The following is a 16,082-nucleotide window of genomic DNA, read 5'->3' on the forward strand; positions in this document are numbered from 1 at the left end:
ACATGTTTTTCCTAGTGATGTTCCTGTCCACCTAATTTATTTTAAAAAATGTAACATGCATTATAAACATCATTTTACGTATTCTAAACATCATTCTAGTTTGCCATTAAAAATAATACATTAAAATATAGTGAAAATGGGCTTAGTATATGTAATGAGATAAGAAGAAGATACTGGATTTATATCCTACCCTATACTCTGAATCTCAGAGTGGTCACAATCTCCTTTACCTCCCCCTCGCCCAACAGACACCCTGTGAGTTGGGTGGGGCTGAGAGAGCTCTTGTAGCAACTGCCCTTTCAAGGACAACTCCTACAGGAGCTATGGCTGACCCAAGGCTAATATCCCAATGAGCAGCCAATATCCCTTATTTATATCAATACAAAAACCATTATTCTGATACACTATTCTAAAAGAGAAATACATTGGAATACTGTGGATATATAGCTATACTCAGTGAGATCGGTTTTAGCATATGTAATGAGATAAAAAACCAATATCCCTGTTCAGTCGTGGGGAGGTGTCCGAAGTTTCATAATAATTTGTAATTCAGCAATTTCTCTCTCCATTCTGTTCTTGAAGTTCCTTTGCAGTAAAACAGCTGCTTTGAGGTCACCCATTGAATGTTCTGGAAGGTTAAAGTGTTCTCCCACAGGTTTTTCAGTTTTGTAATTTCTGATGTCAGATTTGTGTCCATTTATAATAATAATAATAATAATAATAAATTTTCTTTATATCCCGCCCTCCCCGCCTAGGTGGCTCAGGGCGGCTAACAACATTTCACACGATTAACATAAATAGATAAAACTTTAAATTTAACAATTAAAAAGAAATTAAACATAAAAACCAGTTAATTAAGTTAGGATACATAATTCAAATTACATTAAATATTTCTGGCAGCAATAAAATTGTTTGGCGCTGGTTCTGCCAGTTTAGATAGTTCCGTGATCGTATTATAGATGGCGGTTCTTTATTCTTAGCAACTCCTTTGGCATAGGGTTTGTCCTGTGTGCCCTATGTAGAGAGCTGAAGGGCATTGTTGGCATTTAATGGCATATATAATGTTGGAAGATGAACAAGTGAATGAGCCTGAGATGGTGTAGTTAATGCTGTTAGGTCCACTGATTGTGTTGTCTGGGTGTATGTGGCAGCAAAGTTGGCACTTGGGTTTATTGCAAGCTCTGGTACTGGTGTCCATGCTCAGATGAGATGTTGTATTGTTGTGGGTGAGGAGTTGTTTGAGATTAGGGGGCTGTCTGTGCAAGAAAAGGTTTACCCCCCAGTATTTTTGAATGAGAGATGTCACTGTGCTGTAGAGGTTGTAAGTCGTTGATGATACATTGAACTGTTTTCAGTTGAGAGTTGTGTGTGACCACTAGTGGTATTCTGTTATTGTCTTTTTGGAGTCTGTCTTGTAACAGATTTTCTTGGGGTATCATTCTGGCTTTGTTGATCTGTTTCCCAACTTCATCAGGTGGGTACTGTTGTAGATCTCTTAGGTGAGAATCTCTGTCAGTAGGATTGGAGCAAATGCGGCTGTAGCATAGAGCCTGGCTGTATACAATGGATCATTCGGTATGTTTGGGATGATAGCTGGAGGCATGCAAGAATGTTTGTCAGTCAGTAGGTTAACGGTATAAGGTAGTGTCTATGCATCCATTGTGTATTTTTACAGTGGTGTCCAGAAAATGTATTTCGTTCATAGACAGGTTCATTGTCAGGTTGGTGGTAGGGTGGAAGTCATTGAATGCCTGGTAGAATGCATCCAGGGCTTCTTTACCATGTGTCCAGACAATAAAAATGTCATCAATGTAACACAGGTATAAGAGAGGTAGGAGTGGGTGGGAGTCTAGGAAGCATTGCTCCAAGTCAGCCATAAAGATGTTAGCATATTGTGGGGCATGCAGGTACCCATGGCTGTACAATTGATTTGTAGGAACAGTTCATTGCCAAATCTGAAGTAGTTATGGGTGAGAACAAAATGGCACAGTTTGGCGGCAAAGTCAGCTGTGTTTTTGTCAGAGATTGCATTACTTAAGGCTTGTAATCCATCTTAGTGTGGGATGTTGTTATACAAAGATTCCATATCCATGGTGACTAAGATAGTATTTTCTGGAAGATTGTTCAAAGATTGTATTTTCTTCAGAAAATCTGTAGTATCATGAACATAACTGGGAGCACTGGTGGCATAGGGTCTTAGAATAGAGTCCATATATCCAGATACTCCCTAAGTGATAGTGTATTTCCCTGACACAACGGGGCATCCCGAGATGCCTGGTTTGTGTATTTTGGATAGGAGATAAAAAGTACCTGGTCGAGGTTCCTGTGATGTATCTGATAGGATCTGTTCCTGAATGTTCAGTGGTAATTCCTTTGTAATCTTGTTTAGTTCTTTTTTATATTCCTGTGTGGGGTCTGAGTCCAGTGGTTTGTAAAAAGAATTATTTGAGAGTTTTCTTTGAGTCTCCTGGATGTAGTCTGATGTGTTCTTGATGATAACAACATCTCCTTTGGCTGCCTCTTTAATTTTAATATCCATAATGTTCCTGAGACTGTCTATGGCAGGAGTCTCAAATGTCCGGCCCACTGGCCAAAACCGGCCCGCGGAGGCCCTCAATCCAGCCCGTGGAGAGACCATCCCCCCACTGCCTTCCCAAGGGAGGGACTGGGGCACAGAGCCTAATGCTGCTCTGCCGGGCAGTGAAGACTGGAGGAGCCCAAGGCCAGAAAGCAACTGCCCATACACTGGGTATTTTGAACCTAAGCCTCCCAAATAATAGTCTGACCACTATACATTGTTGTATCTCTATTAATGCACTGCCTCATAGCGGTTCTAATTATTTTTCTGAGGAAGACTCTGGTTTTGTAGACAAACACTCCAGTTTAGTTATGTAGATTCCCCAGTGTAGTCAGCATGAGAGCATCAGCAACAAAATACTTCATGAATGTTAAATGTTTTAAGCAAGTTTGTGTTTAAAAAAAAAAAAAAACAGGAGTCATGGGTGTGGGGAGAGGTATTTGTGAATTTCCTGCATTGTGCATGAAGTTGGACTAGATGACCCTTGAGGCCCCTTCCAACTCTATCATTCTGTGATTCTATAATATATGTGTTTGTGTCTTTTATAAACTTTATATCTCTGCTACTTGGGATTCCATTGTACAACACCCATGGCCTGGCCTGACAAGGTCTCATTTATGTCAGACCCGGCCTTCATAAAAAATGAGTTTGACATCCCAGGTCTATGACCTTCCATTCAGCATGGCTGAGATTCTGCTGTGGGCAGTGTTGTTTGTTGATCACATCAGTTTGAACTCTATAATGAAAGCAATCAATGTAGTGATCCAGTATGGCATTGCAACCCTCAGGAGGAGTCCATGTGAAGGTTTCTTGTAGTGTTTTGTAGGTATGATGTAGCAAGTATCCTGTTCATTGTTGGATTGGAGGGATGGTAAATGTTCTCAAGTGGAGTGTGTGATGTTGGTCATTGTGTGAGACAGGATATTGGACTAGATGGACCACTGGCGTGATCCAGCAGGGCTCTTCTTATGTTCCTCTTATTTCTGAGGTCGAAGAAAAACAAGAATCTCCGTTGAGCGGGATTGTGGCATTGATGCACACTGACGTACAAAAAACTAGGGATCTGTTACATGGTCAAAGCACTAGGATTCATTACAGGCTTGGCCTCATCTTACAAGGAGTTCTGACCCAAGCCAGCATACCCTGGTGCATTTGGAGTACTTGTCATTGCATTTATTTATAAACAAATGAGATAAATGAGTTAGGAAAATATCTTAGTAAAAATCAATTGGTCTGATAGGATGACACTGACCTCACCTTGAACAAATGGTCAATCAGACAGAGAAGATTAAAGCCTCTTCCACTTTCTGACCAACAGCTGAAATACTGTGACCTGAATTTACAAGTAAGAGAATCTCAGTGCAAGGCTGCAGATGTCCATTCCAGGCTTTACTGGCATTTGTCAAAAGCCTACATAGGTCTGCATCATAAAAGCCAATGTTGTGAAAACGCTGACAATGGCAAGAGAAGCATATGGAGCTCTATTGAACACCCATATTTCTACTTCCAAGTGACTACACTGCAACTTCACTGTGGTAGCAAAAAAGGAAACTGCAGATGAATAATTTCAAAGTGACTGTTTTATTTCAGAGCTGATACTCAGATGCTACGTGGGTATCTTGGTCAATCACAAAATTATTGTCAGCTGCCGATCAGATTTAGTTGCACAGAAGGCAATGCAATTCTTGGATGTTACTGGGTATGCTATTTCCATTAGTATTAATGCAGTGCAAAGCAGCAGTTTCTCATTTAGAATGCCACGTGCAGCATTCTTCGTCACCCAATTTAGAAACTAAACTCTAAGACTAGGATCGTACAAGAAGTTTGAAAGAGAGGCATCATGTCCCATTTCTTTTGTCCATCTTGGACCTGCAGATTGTAATGAGTGTATAGAATCTTAGAGTTGGAAGTACCTCTAAGGTCATCTAGTCCAACCCCCTGCACAATGCAGGAAATTCACAAATACCTTTCCCCCCCCACCACCACCACACACAGTGACCCCTGTTATGTGCCCAGAAGATGGCAAAAAAACCTCTAGGATCCCTGGCCAAAGTGGCCTGGAGAAAAATTGCTTCCTGCCTCCAAAGTGGTGATCAGCATTTCCCTGCACATGTAAGAAAGAGCTACGAGAACTAAGCATTAATACAATCCTTCCTGCCCTCCCTCTCATGATCTGCCTAACTTCACAGAATCAGTATTGCTATCAGATGATCATCTAGCCTCTGTTTAATAACCTCCAAAGAAGGAGAGCCCACCACTTCTTGAAGAAATCTGTTCCCCTGAGGAACTGCTCTGTCAGGAAGTAATTACAGTGGGAAAAGTGAATTATTTCTTTTTTCCCATCATTTGAGTGCCCCTAGAATTGGACCTCCTTGGTCCAATCTTTTTGAAACTTGGAGGATCTGTGGGGGAGAGGCTCCTGCAGCTTTGGCGGCTCTACCTCAAACACCCTCCCCCCAGCTGCCATTAATTATACCCTATTTTGCCATTGACTTCAATGACCCATAAGGCATTATGGAGCCAAATAGCTGCTGAATTTCGGTGGCTATTTGTGGCTGCTGTATTCGGTAGCTGAATCAGATCAGAGAATCTGATTTGGTATATGTGGCCTGAATACAGCTAAATCAGTTGTTTTTTGGGGTTGTATATGGTTCAATCAAACCAAATGCACACTTTTAATTAGAATGGCTGCAGGAATGATTTATCGTATGGCAGGAATGGGTCACCTGCTTTATGAGACAAAACTTAAAGACAGAGATTTTTTTTTAATGAAGGAGAAGGGGCTGGCTAATGGCAATATTAATCCTCTTCAGCAGAGAGCAAGAGTGGCATAGTCTTGGTAGCCTTGCAGAGGTCATTTTCACAGCCTCAGCTACTTCTCAGGGTTGTTGTGAAGATAACATGGTTTATGTAGCCCCATGTATGCTGCCCAAAGTTCCTTGGAGGACAGATAGGATGCAAATAAGATTGTAACTTTGTGGAATAGGCCTGTCTTATATTGTTATTTTTGTAGCTCCCGGATGCTTTATAAGATGGTTTACACATAATAATCCTATAGAGCCAGTTTGGTGTAGTGGTTAAGTGTGCGGACTCTTATCTGGGAGAACCGGGTTTGATTCCCCACTCCTCCACTTGCACCTGCTAGCATGGCCTTAGGTCAGCCATAGCTCTGGCAGAGGTTGTCCTTGAAAGGGCAGCTGCTGTGAGAGTCCTCTCCAGCCCCACCCACCTCACTGGGTGTTTGTTGTGGGGGAGGAAGGTAAAGGAGATTGTGAGCCGCTCTGAGACTCTTCGGAGTGGAGGGCGGGATATAAATCCAATATCTTCTTCTTCTATATGTTGGATCCTATCAATTCTTCTGCTTTGTCTCACTCAATTCTCCCCATTACTGCAGTCCCCACCCGACATACCTTTTGCACCCACAGATCTGTACCATGGCTTTTTGGAATGTCCAAGGGGGCTCCTCCTCCCCCTTTGGACTGAAGGAAACCTGGTAGGATTCAGCCCTATGACTCCCTTTGAGTATGTGCTCTGTTGGAGGAAAGCTTCTTTGCTTGGTGGAAGAGAGCTGATGTATCCAAACCAATGATAATAATTGCTAGCACTTATAGAAACTATAGAGAAGCAATGTAATTCAGGAAGAAGGGGGATTATGTAGATTAAGGAAGATTGTGTACATGAAGTACCAATGGCTGTTAATAGATTTAAGTTGGAAATCAGAAGATTTGTGCCTTTTAGAAGTGTATTGTTTTGTAACGGACTTTAACAGTTGTCAGACCAAATGTCATAACTGGTTTGAAAATAGGAGCTGGATATGTTTAGGAAGGACAGTTTATTATTTTAAACTCATCAGAGACAGGAAGAGGTTTTTGTTTCCTACTCTCTTCCCTTTTCCTCTCCACACTGAAAGTCACTAGAAGTAGGGCTGTTGAAAAGGCTGGGTTTGTGTTATTGAGTCAAAAAACACGTTGATCTTTTGTTTATTGGATTTCACATGCAGTGCCTAATTTCAGTACTGGGTAAGAATTGGCCTCCAAGTCATACTGGATGAGAACCCTGTTTATATTTTAAATCCTCTTTGGTACACTTCTGCTTTATCGGAACAATATTATATGTCTCTTGGTGTGTTGAGGAAATCTGTGTTGCATTCGTTGGGATTTGGTCAACTGACAGCACACAAAGTGGTTCAAACCCCCAAAGCACATTTCACTTAAAAAGTAAAAATTTAATGAGTTTATTTCATATTTTTATTGCTATCTCTTGCTTATTCTGGAGAACAAGTACAATTGTTCTCCAGAATAAGCAAGAAATAGCAATAAAAATAGTCTGAGTACTTTATTACTTCAAAACTGGCCATTTGGTGAGGGCCATGCCTGGCAGGGGGGACCCAACTTTCAACAAATCAGAGACCCCCCCCCCCATTTGTCCTGCTTCCTTGCTCTTCCACCCCCTCTTTCTGTGAGCTCAGTTCTTACTGCCTCTAAAAGAAGGCTCCTTGGCAAAAGAGCAGGTGAATGCTGCTGGCCTGGTTGCAAGGAGGAAGAGCTGCCACTGTTCCAAAGGCTGCTGCCTCTTCTCCTCCTCTTCAGTGCAGCTGCTGCCTTGCTTTCTCACTCTTCTACATACTGGATATTGTCTACGTATACAGGAGTGTCAAACACTCAGGCCGTTTTCGCACTCACCTTAATCAGCAGCGACCCCCTTTTCACTGCGCAGGATCTGCGCGGATTTCGCACTAATTGCCGCGGAGCACCCGGAAGAGCCGGAAAGTCCCGGTGCTTTTGCGGCGCAAACGGAAACCGCCAAAAACCAGTTTCCGTTTGTGCTGCAAAAGCCGCGGGACCTTCCGTCTCTTCCGGGTGCTCCCCGGCAATTAGTGCGAAATCCGCGCAGATCCTGCGCGGTGAAGAGGGGCGTCGCTGCTGATTAAGGTGAGTGCGAAAACGCCCTCAGACTCCCGAGTAACTGGCTTTCATCTGCTTCCTTCACCCTATCTCTTCTTTCCTTCTGCACAACAGCTTGCTTTGCAAGGCTTGCTCAATTGCACAGGAGCTACAGAGCAAAACCTCTATTTTCTCCATTGGCTGAGGCTCCTCCCTTGGGGAGGAAAGGAGGGGAGGCAGAGCTTGTTTTTCCAGGCTCTCTCAATCACACAGCAGAGCTACTGAGCCAAGCCTCCCTTCCTTCCCCCTCCTGGTCTCCTGGGGAGGGAAGCAAGGAAAGAAAGAGTCAGAGCTTCCTTTGCCCGATTCCCTGGATCCAATGGGAGAGATACAAAGAAAGCACCTTTAATACCAACAAATGCTAATGTTTTAAGGTTTTTTTTTTAAAAAAATTAATTGTATTTGTCTGTGTCCTTTATAAAGTTTATATCTCTGCTGCCTAACCTTAAATAGGTATACACATGGCCTGGTCCAACATGGCCAGGCCCAACCTGACATGGACCCACCCAACAAGGTCTCATTTATATCAGATCCGGCCCGCACACCAAATGAGTTTGACACCCCTGGTCTACTACATGTGAAGGAGTCGCATTTATGAATGTGTGCCATCCTTTAGTGATGCTGGGGACAGGTGAATGAGTAGTTGGCAGCTCCTCCTTGTCTTTTTGTTGCTGCTTTAACAAAGCAAGGCAATGACAGTGAGGAGGCACAGCTGCCACTGTCCCCCAAAGAGAAAGACAGCAGACATTTGAGCAGTAGTAGCAAAGAGAGGTAAAACTGTGGGAGGGCGCCCAGCCTTATTCTGGGGAGGTCAATTTAGAGTGTTCTGCCTAAAGACCCCCTAAAAACTAAATCCATACTGAATGACTGCTATAGAAACACACATGCTCCTTATCTGTGCAGTTCTTAGGGCGACATGATGCCAGTTGTGTCACAGAGCCTGGCCATCTATGGGGAATGGTGGTGGATCATTTTGATTCATGGGCCTATTGTACATAGGCTAGAGTTGTCTCAGAAAATGCAAACTTATTTCCTCGCTTTAGACAGCCATTTGTTGTTGTTGTTGTTGTTTTTTTTGGGGGGGGGGGTTCCTTTGATTTTGGTAGTATCTGAAAACAATAGAAATTTTGTATATGCTCAGCATCCCCTCAAGCAGATGACCCCATTCAGGGACAGAGAGGGCCGATGCTTCAACAAGGCAACAAGTTGCAGAATGTCACACTTGCATGGTCTCCCTTTAGCATCATGGCTGCAAGTGTTATGTTCCAAAACCTGGAGGGTCTTTTATTCCAGAGCTCTGGTGGCGGAGGATTCTTTTGGCAGTAGAACAATTCCATCCTCTTGAAGATTCCAGTGGAAAATTGCTATGTCAGCTTCACATGGAGAATAAATGCATTGTTCTTATGAACTTTGTATGGTGACAGCTGGGATTTAATAAACTCAGTTCAGTAGTCCTGTGTGATGTGCCAGATACATATGAAGGCACAACCAGATATCAGGTACCAAAAGTCAAAAATTAATCAACACTACATTCACTATTTGATTTTTTAACTTTTGTATCCCACCCTCCCTCCAAGGACTCTAAAGCAACATTCATACCTCATGAAGTGACTTGTCCAAACCTACCAATCCAGGTCTAATGTGCTTAATCCTCTGTTACACTGGCATCTTCAAGAGAGTGAAATTGTTCTGTGAGCCAGTTTGGTGTAGTGGTTAAGTGTGCGGACTCTTATCTGGGAGAACCGGGTTTGATTCCCCACTCCTCCACTTGCACCTGCTAGCATGGCCTTGGGTCAGCCATAGCTCTGGCAGAGGTTGTCCTTGAAAGGGCAGCTGCTGTGAGAGTCCTCTCCAGCCCCACCCACCTCACAGGGTGTTTGTTGTGGGGGAGGAAGGTAAAGGAGATTGTGAGCCGCTCTGAGACTCTTCGGAGTGGAGGGCGGGATATAAATCCAATATCTTCTTCTTCCAGAACAGCCATCCTACACTAGAACTCTATAATGAAAAGGGAAGAGGCTACTAGAATGAGACAGCTGCCCATCTCTTTGCATCTGGGGGTGTCCAATTCCTCCTTGCCACTGTCAATAACAAGATTCTAAATCTGTCTCTGAGTTTTGTGGGGTGGGAAGATTTGCGTCAGTGACTGACTTTTATAGCTGAGAGAGGGGAAAGTGGAGGGGGGGACTCCTGGAATGCAAAACAGCTGGTGCTTGAGTCATGGACAAAGAAGTTCTCCTCACTGGTAGGTTGAACATTTGGGAGGGAGAGTATTTATAATCAGTTTTGGCTGCATCATGATGAAAGGGTGGGTGGTGGGACCTACAACCTCTTCTGGGTTTGGAAAGAAGGCACCTTGCTAGAATTTACCTCTCTGGGTTTCCTGCAATGTTCTGTTAGCTGGTTTATCAAGATAGGTCTGGCAGAGATGACGGAAAATGTGTGACTCAGAGCTTTCCTTCTCTGGCTTTTCCAGATGTCATTTTAGTCAGAATTCAGAGAGTTTTCATGTGTATATATCCCATGGCTATTTGTGGAGTGAAACAATTTCTTAGGTGGATAATTTGCACATGTATTGGAAAATTCCTCTGAATTCCTTAGTCATGCCTTAGGAATTCCTTAGTAATCAACCAATTAGTAAGTATTCTTGTATAACTGGTTTCCATTGGAACAGGCCCTAAATTATTCAGAAAGGGTTGTGAAAGTAAACAGAGTAGGTAACCTTTGGTACATGGAGGCATAATTTATTTTGAGTTTTCCTTAGATGTCAATGGATGTCTTTCATCTCAGCTGAAAGCTCTTTTTAGTATATATTTGCAGAAGCCTTTGCTTACTCTTGCTCCACCCAAAATCAGGAGTCTACTGATAAAAGGTGCTGCTCCTGCTGCCTTCACAGTTTCTCATGTCAGCAGCTGTGTGTATTCCCATGCCCATGAGCCTGATATCTAGCCAAGAATTTGGCTTTCTGACAAAAATTATATATCTTCATATGCTCAGTGAGTTTGTGGCACTTTTAGGCAATATCTTGCGTCTCCAAGGAAGTGGTCATGGGATTTCTAGAAGTAGATGTAATACAGCAGTGAAAACAATCAAGTGTGATAGAGAATGCCCTTGTTCAAAATTGTAGCTAAACCATAAGCTAAAAATTCCATCCCCTTCTGCACCCACCTTGATCCAAAACAAGTACAGTAACAAAACAAATAACTTGACTTTCTGTTCATGCTGAATTCCTACTAGCTCCAGCTCTCTCTTCTCTTCTCTTCCCTCCCCTCCCCTCCCCTCCTGCCTCCTTCAGGAGGAAAAAAGGCTGGTGATCAGGGGCAGATTGGGTAATTTCCAGAGGGGCCTTACTCATGCTGCTAATCAGATTGAAGGTACAAATTCTTTGCAGATCAAAGAATACAGAAATGTCTAAACCTTTTGGGAGCAATCGTAAGCAGGTCTCCTTACCAGTGAGTCCCATTTTATTCAACAGGGATTGCTTCCAGTTTTCTGTTGTGCTTGCGTTTAAAAAATTTTAAACATATAATATTAATTTATTATAAGGTATCAACTCTATAACATGCATTTTAATGGGAATTATGCCTGCTTTCCTTTCTTACAAAAACATGTTTTCATGTGGATAGCTATATCTGCAGACCAATATTTCATTTCATGTATCTGATGAAAAAGATTCTAACCATATAAGTTAAAACTACAATACATCAGCTTCATTTTTTTTTAATGGTGACACAAAATGCTTTTTTCATTTAGTCAAAAGAGAAGAATATTAATTACTCATTTTGTGTCATGATTGTGATAGGGCTTAGCCTAAGAGATGGCTCTCAACACAGGCTGAGTCCTAGAAGAAAAATACTTCTAGACATGGACAAAACGTCTTCTCCTCGAACCTGAAAAACTAGTTTCCTTTCTTCGTACATACTTGAATAATTCAGCAGCACACTTAAAGATGCAGAGCAATCAGTGGAATCAGTTATATTTTAAAATTCCTCTATAAAAATGAGAATAGGATAACTACTTTTCTTAAGGATGCACATTGAGGCCAAAAATCCTAACTATAAATACAAGTTGATGGGGTGTGGGCTGGAGGAGACTGACCAAGAGAGAGATCTTGGGTTTGTGGTAGATAACTCACTGAAAATGTCGAGACAGTGTGTGACTGAAATAAAAAAGGCCAATGCTATGCTGGGAATTATTAGGAAGGGAATTGAAAACAAATCAGTCAGTATCATAATGCCTCTGTATAAATCGATGGTGCGGCCTCATTTGGAGTACTGTGTACAATTCTGGTCACTACACCTCAAAAAAGATAGCATTGGAAAAAGTGTAGAAAAGGGCAACTAGAATGATTAAAGGGTTGGAACACTTTCCCTATGAAGAAAGATTAAAACGCTTGGGGCTCTTTAGCTTGGAGAAAATTTGACTGAGGGGGTGACATGATAGAGGTTTACAAGATTATCCACAGGACAGAGAAGGTAGAGAAGTACTTTTCTCCCTTTCTCACAATACAAGAACTTGTGGACACTCAATGAAATTGATGAGCAGTTGGGTTAGAATGGATAAAAGGAAGTACTTCTTCAGCCAAAGGGTGATTAACATGTGGAATTCACTGCCACAGGAGGTGGCGGCGGCTACAGGCATAGCCAGCTTCAAGAGGGGATTGGATAAACATATGGAGCAGAGGCTATTAGCAGGAGGTCCATCAGTGGCTATTAGCCACAGCATATTGTTGGAACTCTCTGTCTGGGGCAAGTGATGCTGTGTATTCTTGGTGTTTGGGAGAGGCAACAGTGTGAGGACCTAGTGTCCTGGCCCCACTGATGGATCTCCTGATGGCATCTGGGTTTTTTGGCCACTGTGTGACACAGAGTGCTGGACTGGATGGGCCATTGGCCTGATCCAACATGACTTCTCTTATGTTCTTAAGAATAAATTCAAAGACTTACTGGATCACACCAGAGATCTCTTTAGTCTAATGTCCTCAATAATTTCTCACACTGGCCAGCCCAGTTCTTCTGGGAATTCCACTGGTATGGAATGAAGGAACAGCTATCCCACATAGTTGTCTCCCAAAATTCATTCAGGAGTATACAGCCTTTGTCCATGGAGGTTAATTTGGCCATCACAGCTAAGGTTGCCAGCTCTGGGTTGAGAAACTTGGAGATTTTAGGGGTGGCTACTGGGGAGGGCAGCCCCAGTCTTCCCCTCCTATTTATTTATTTATTATTTATTTCTGTAGATTTATAGGCCACCCTTTCCCATAATGGGCTCAGGGCGGCGTCCAACACATTAAAACAATCAAATCAATTTAAAACAATTAAAACAGTTTAAAATTAAACAATTATGTCATAACTCACAATTAGGTAGGGCGGCAAAGATGGTATTAACAGATCAATTCGGCTTGCTTGTCGCAACCCCCCCCCCCATGGGGGGTAGTCAAGGGGGGCAGCCTGGAATGGCAAAAACCCCAGCAGTGGCCCCTCCACCAGTCTGTGGAAAAATTGTCTTCCACAAAACCGGTACCTGGTGCCACCCTGGTGCCAAAAAGGTTGGGAGTCACTGCTTTAGACCCATGTGTCTGCATGTCTATAAATATACTCAAATAAATGTAAGTTTACCCTTTTTTGCAATATACATATTGGGAGATTTATTTACTGCACTCAGTATCATGCTTCTATGACTGGGCTACATTAACCAAATATCTCAATAGGGTTATGGGCCCAGAGTGAAGTTTAAAAGGATCCCCCCCCCTATTTTTTGTGTGTTTCTTTTGCTTGAGCAATTACTTTACTTTAATTTTTCAATTTATATCCTGCCCTATCCCGCAAGCAGGCTCACGGCAGCTTACAACAATAAAACAACATATTAAAAGTAAAACCACATATCAAGATTAAAACATCATAATAAAAACATGGACTATCAAAACAGGGGCAGCTCAGAAACAATAATTCAAACACTGGCAACAAGCCACACAGCAGCATGTGGACTGATAGCTGATAACACAGCATAAGCACCATGGTGATAAGGTGCTGGGGGAAGTGATGACTTTCAAAAGACGCCTACTGGTTTTACCACCTGCAGGCAAGAACAAAAGATGTAGGGAATTTGCTTAACAGTTGGTCCCAAGCTCTGAATAGAGAAAGAAACCTTCTCTCTTTTTTCCTTTTGAATTGCTAAACTATGATCCAACAATATACAATCCTAGGGAAGCTAAACAGAGATAATTTCAATGCATGGCTTTTTAGAATTGAGCATCAGCTCAAGGAGAAAAAGCAGAAGATATGAGAACTATTGCAAAGCCTAGGTCTGGAAGGTTTTAATCTAATGCCCACAGCAATGGAATCTGGCTTTTACAAAGAAAAGGTATCCAATGAACCACTGCCAGCAACAGTACAGAGTTGCCATAGGCAAGCTTCTATACTTAGCAATGACAACAAGATCTGATATTGCAACAGCCGTATTATCCAGAAGGGTTAGCACACCCACCACAAAGGACTGGATCACAGTTAAAAGGGTGATGAGGTACTCAAAGGGATTGCACACTTTAAACTGAGACTGCCAGCAACTAATAATCCCATGTGATGATGCAGACTGCATTGGAGAAAGATCAGACCTAAAATCCACTAGTGGTTATGTATTCTTCAGTGTGGGTAGTGCTATAAGTTGGGCAAGTTGTAAGAAATAAATTGTTGCCCACTCATCTACTGAAGCAGAATTTTTATCCCCTTCCAAGGCATGCAGAGAAATAGAGGGGCTTATAATGTTATTGGAGGGTTTCGGTATTAAGGATCTTTTGCCAGTTCAACTGTTGTAAGACAAACAGAGTTGTATTGCCCTCCCTCTTTCAGAAAGAGACAGTGTGCAGAAAAAAGCACTATGGAATCAGGAGCCAGTATGTAAGGATTCTGTAGGGGCACAGAGTTGGCCAGGTACATCAGGGGTCCCCAGCCCCTGGGCTACAGACCAGTACTGGTTCGTGACCTCTTAGCTACCGGGCCACACAGAGAATGGGAGGGCAGCAGCAGCAAGACATGTGATGCATATCAGGGTTTTTCTTCCTCCTTCAGACAGCTGCCTTTGCTCCAGCTCACTTCCCGCCTTCCCTAAGGTAGAAACCACGAGAGAAAAGGAGGGGCAGGGCCGGGCTGGCTGGGCTCTACCCCCTTTTGACTGCTCTCCCTTGCTCACTTCCTCGATGCACCAACAGGATGCTGAAGTTGGAGGTAGTGGGCGAAACAAATTCTGACATGGAGATCTGGTCCAGCATGGTGGGGAGGAAGGGGAGGGAGGCAAGGAAGGAGGGAAGGGAATGGAATGGAAGGGATGAGCTGGGATGGGATGGGATGGGAGAGTGGTGGCAGGGCGGTTCCAGCAGAGGAAACGTCTGATGAGTGGGTGGAAACTGGATCTGTTCAGCTCACTGGCCAGGGCCCAGGCACTGAGTGAGCTGTAGCGAAGGAGCAGTGGGAAAATGGAGAGTTGTTGGCTGGGCGGGCCTAGCTAGTGCGACAGACGGGGCTCTTCTTAGAGGCATGGTTTCATTCCACAAAGGGAAGGAGGCTCAGCAGTGGCGGGGCAGGGGCAAACTCAGCCGGGAGAAAGAGAAAGGTCTGGTGAGCCCAAGGTGGGGTTTTGCCCAATGCAGTTGTGAAATCTTGCAGACTCCTTGCAGCCAATTTAGGAGGTGCTGCCTGCCACCCTGTTTCCTCTCTCCGGGGATCTCCTTGGGTACAGTCACTTTGTGTTATATTCTTAGTCTGTTTTGGACTCTGGGTGGGTTATTCAGAGTGAGTTCTGTGGCATCACACCTAAAATGGCACTGCAAAATGCACTCCCTCCTCCCCCAAAGACTCCTATTGTGGATGCGTGGTGTGTTGTATAATTATTTCATTATATATTACAATGCTATAATAGAAATAAAGTGCACAATTATATCATCCCAAAATCATCACCGCCCCCCATTCCCCGACCTTGGAAAAATTGTCTTCCACAAAACCAGTCCCTGGTGCCAAAAAGGTTGGGGACCACTGAGCTACATTACTGTCCTATTGAGAAAATGACTGCAGTCAGATTTACCAAACTGCTACCAAGAAACAAACAGCAAGGCCTGCAGGACAACCCAAACATTGTGAACTCTGATGGCATAGAGAGTCAAGAGAGAGTGTTGGAGTGAGGAACTCAGCATGCCTGGACATGGTGGGGAAGCGGGGGGGGGGGGGGGCGCTACATCACTCTAAGTGTGCGTAGATGGTTATCTCCTTGAATGAGATGCCTCTTTTTCACTTAACCTGGGAGCTGCCCTCTGACGCCTCCTCTCTTGCTCGCTTTGTCCTCTCACTCTCTCCGCATGGCCTTCCATGGAGACATGTCTCTGCAGATCTCTCCTGTAGAAACACTGCCCTCATACATACACATGATTCTGGACAAGCCGCCCATTTGTGATAGGGAAAGTCCTCTTTAAATTAGGCTTCCCTTTCAACGGCAACCTGAATTTGAACAGGATCTACTTGAATAAATGTAAACGTACCTTTTTGGCAATATATTTCTTGGGAGATTTATTTACT

The sequence above is a fragment of the Heteronotia binoei genome, chromosome 21 (genome assembly GCF_032191835.1).
Source record: "Heteronotia binoei isolate CCM8104 ecotype False Entrance Well chromosome 21, APGP_CSIRO_Hbin_v1, whole genome shotgun sequence".
NCBI lineage: Eukaryota > Metazoa > Chordata > Lepidosauria > Squamata > Gekkonidae > Heteronotia > Heteronotia binoei.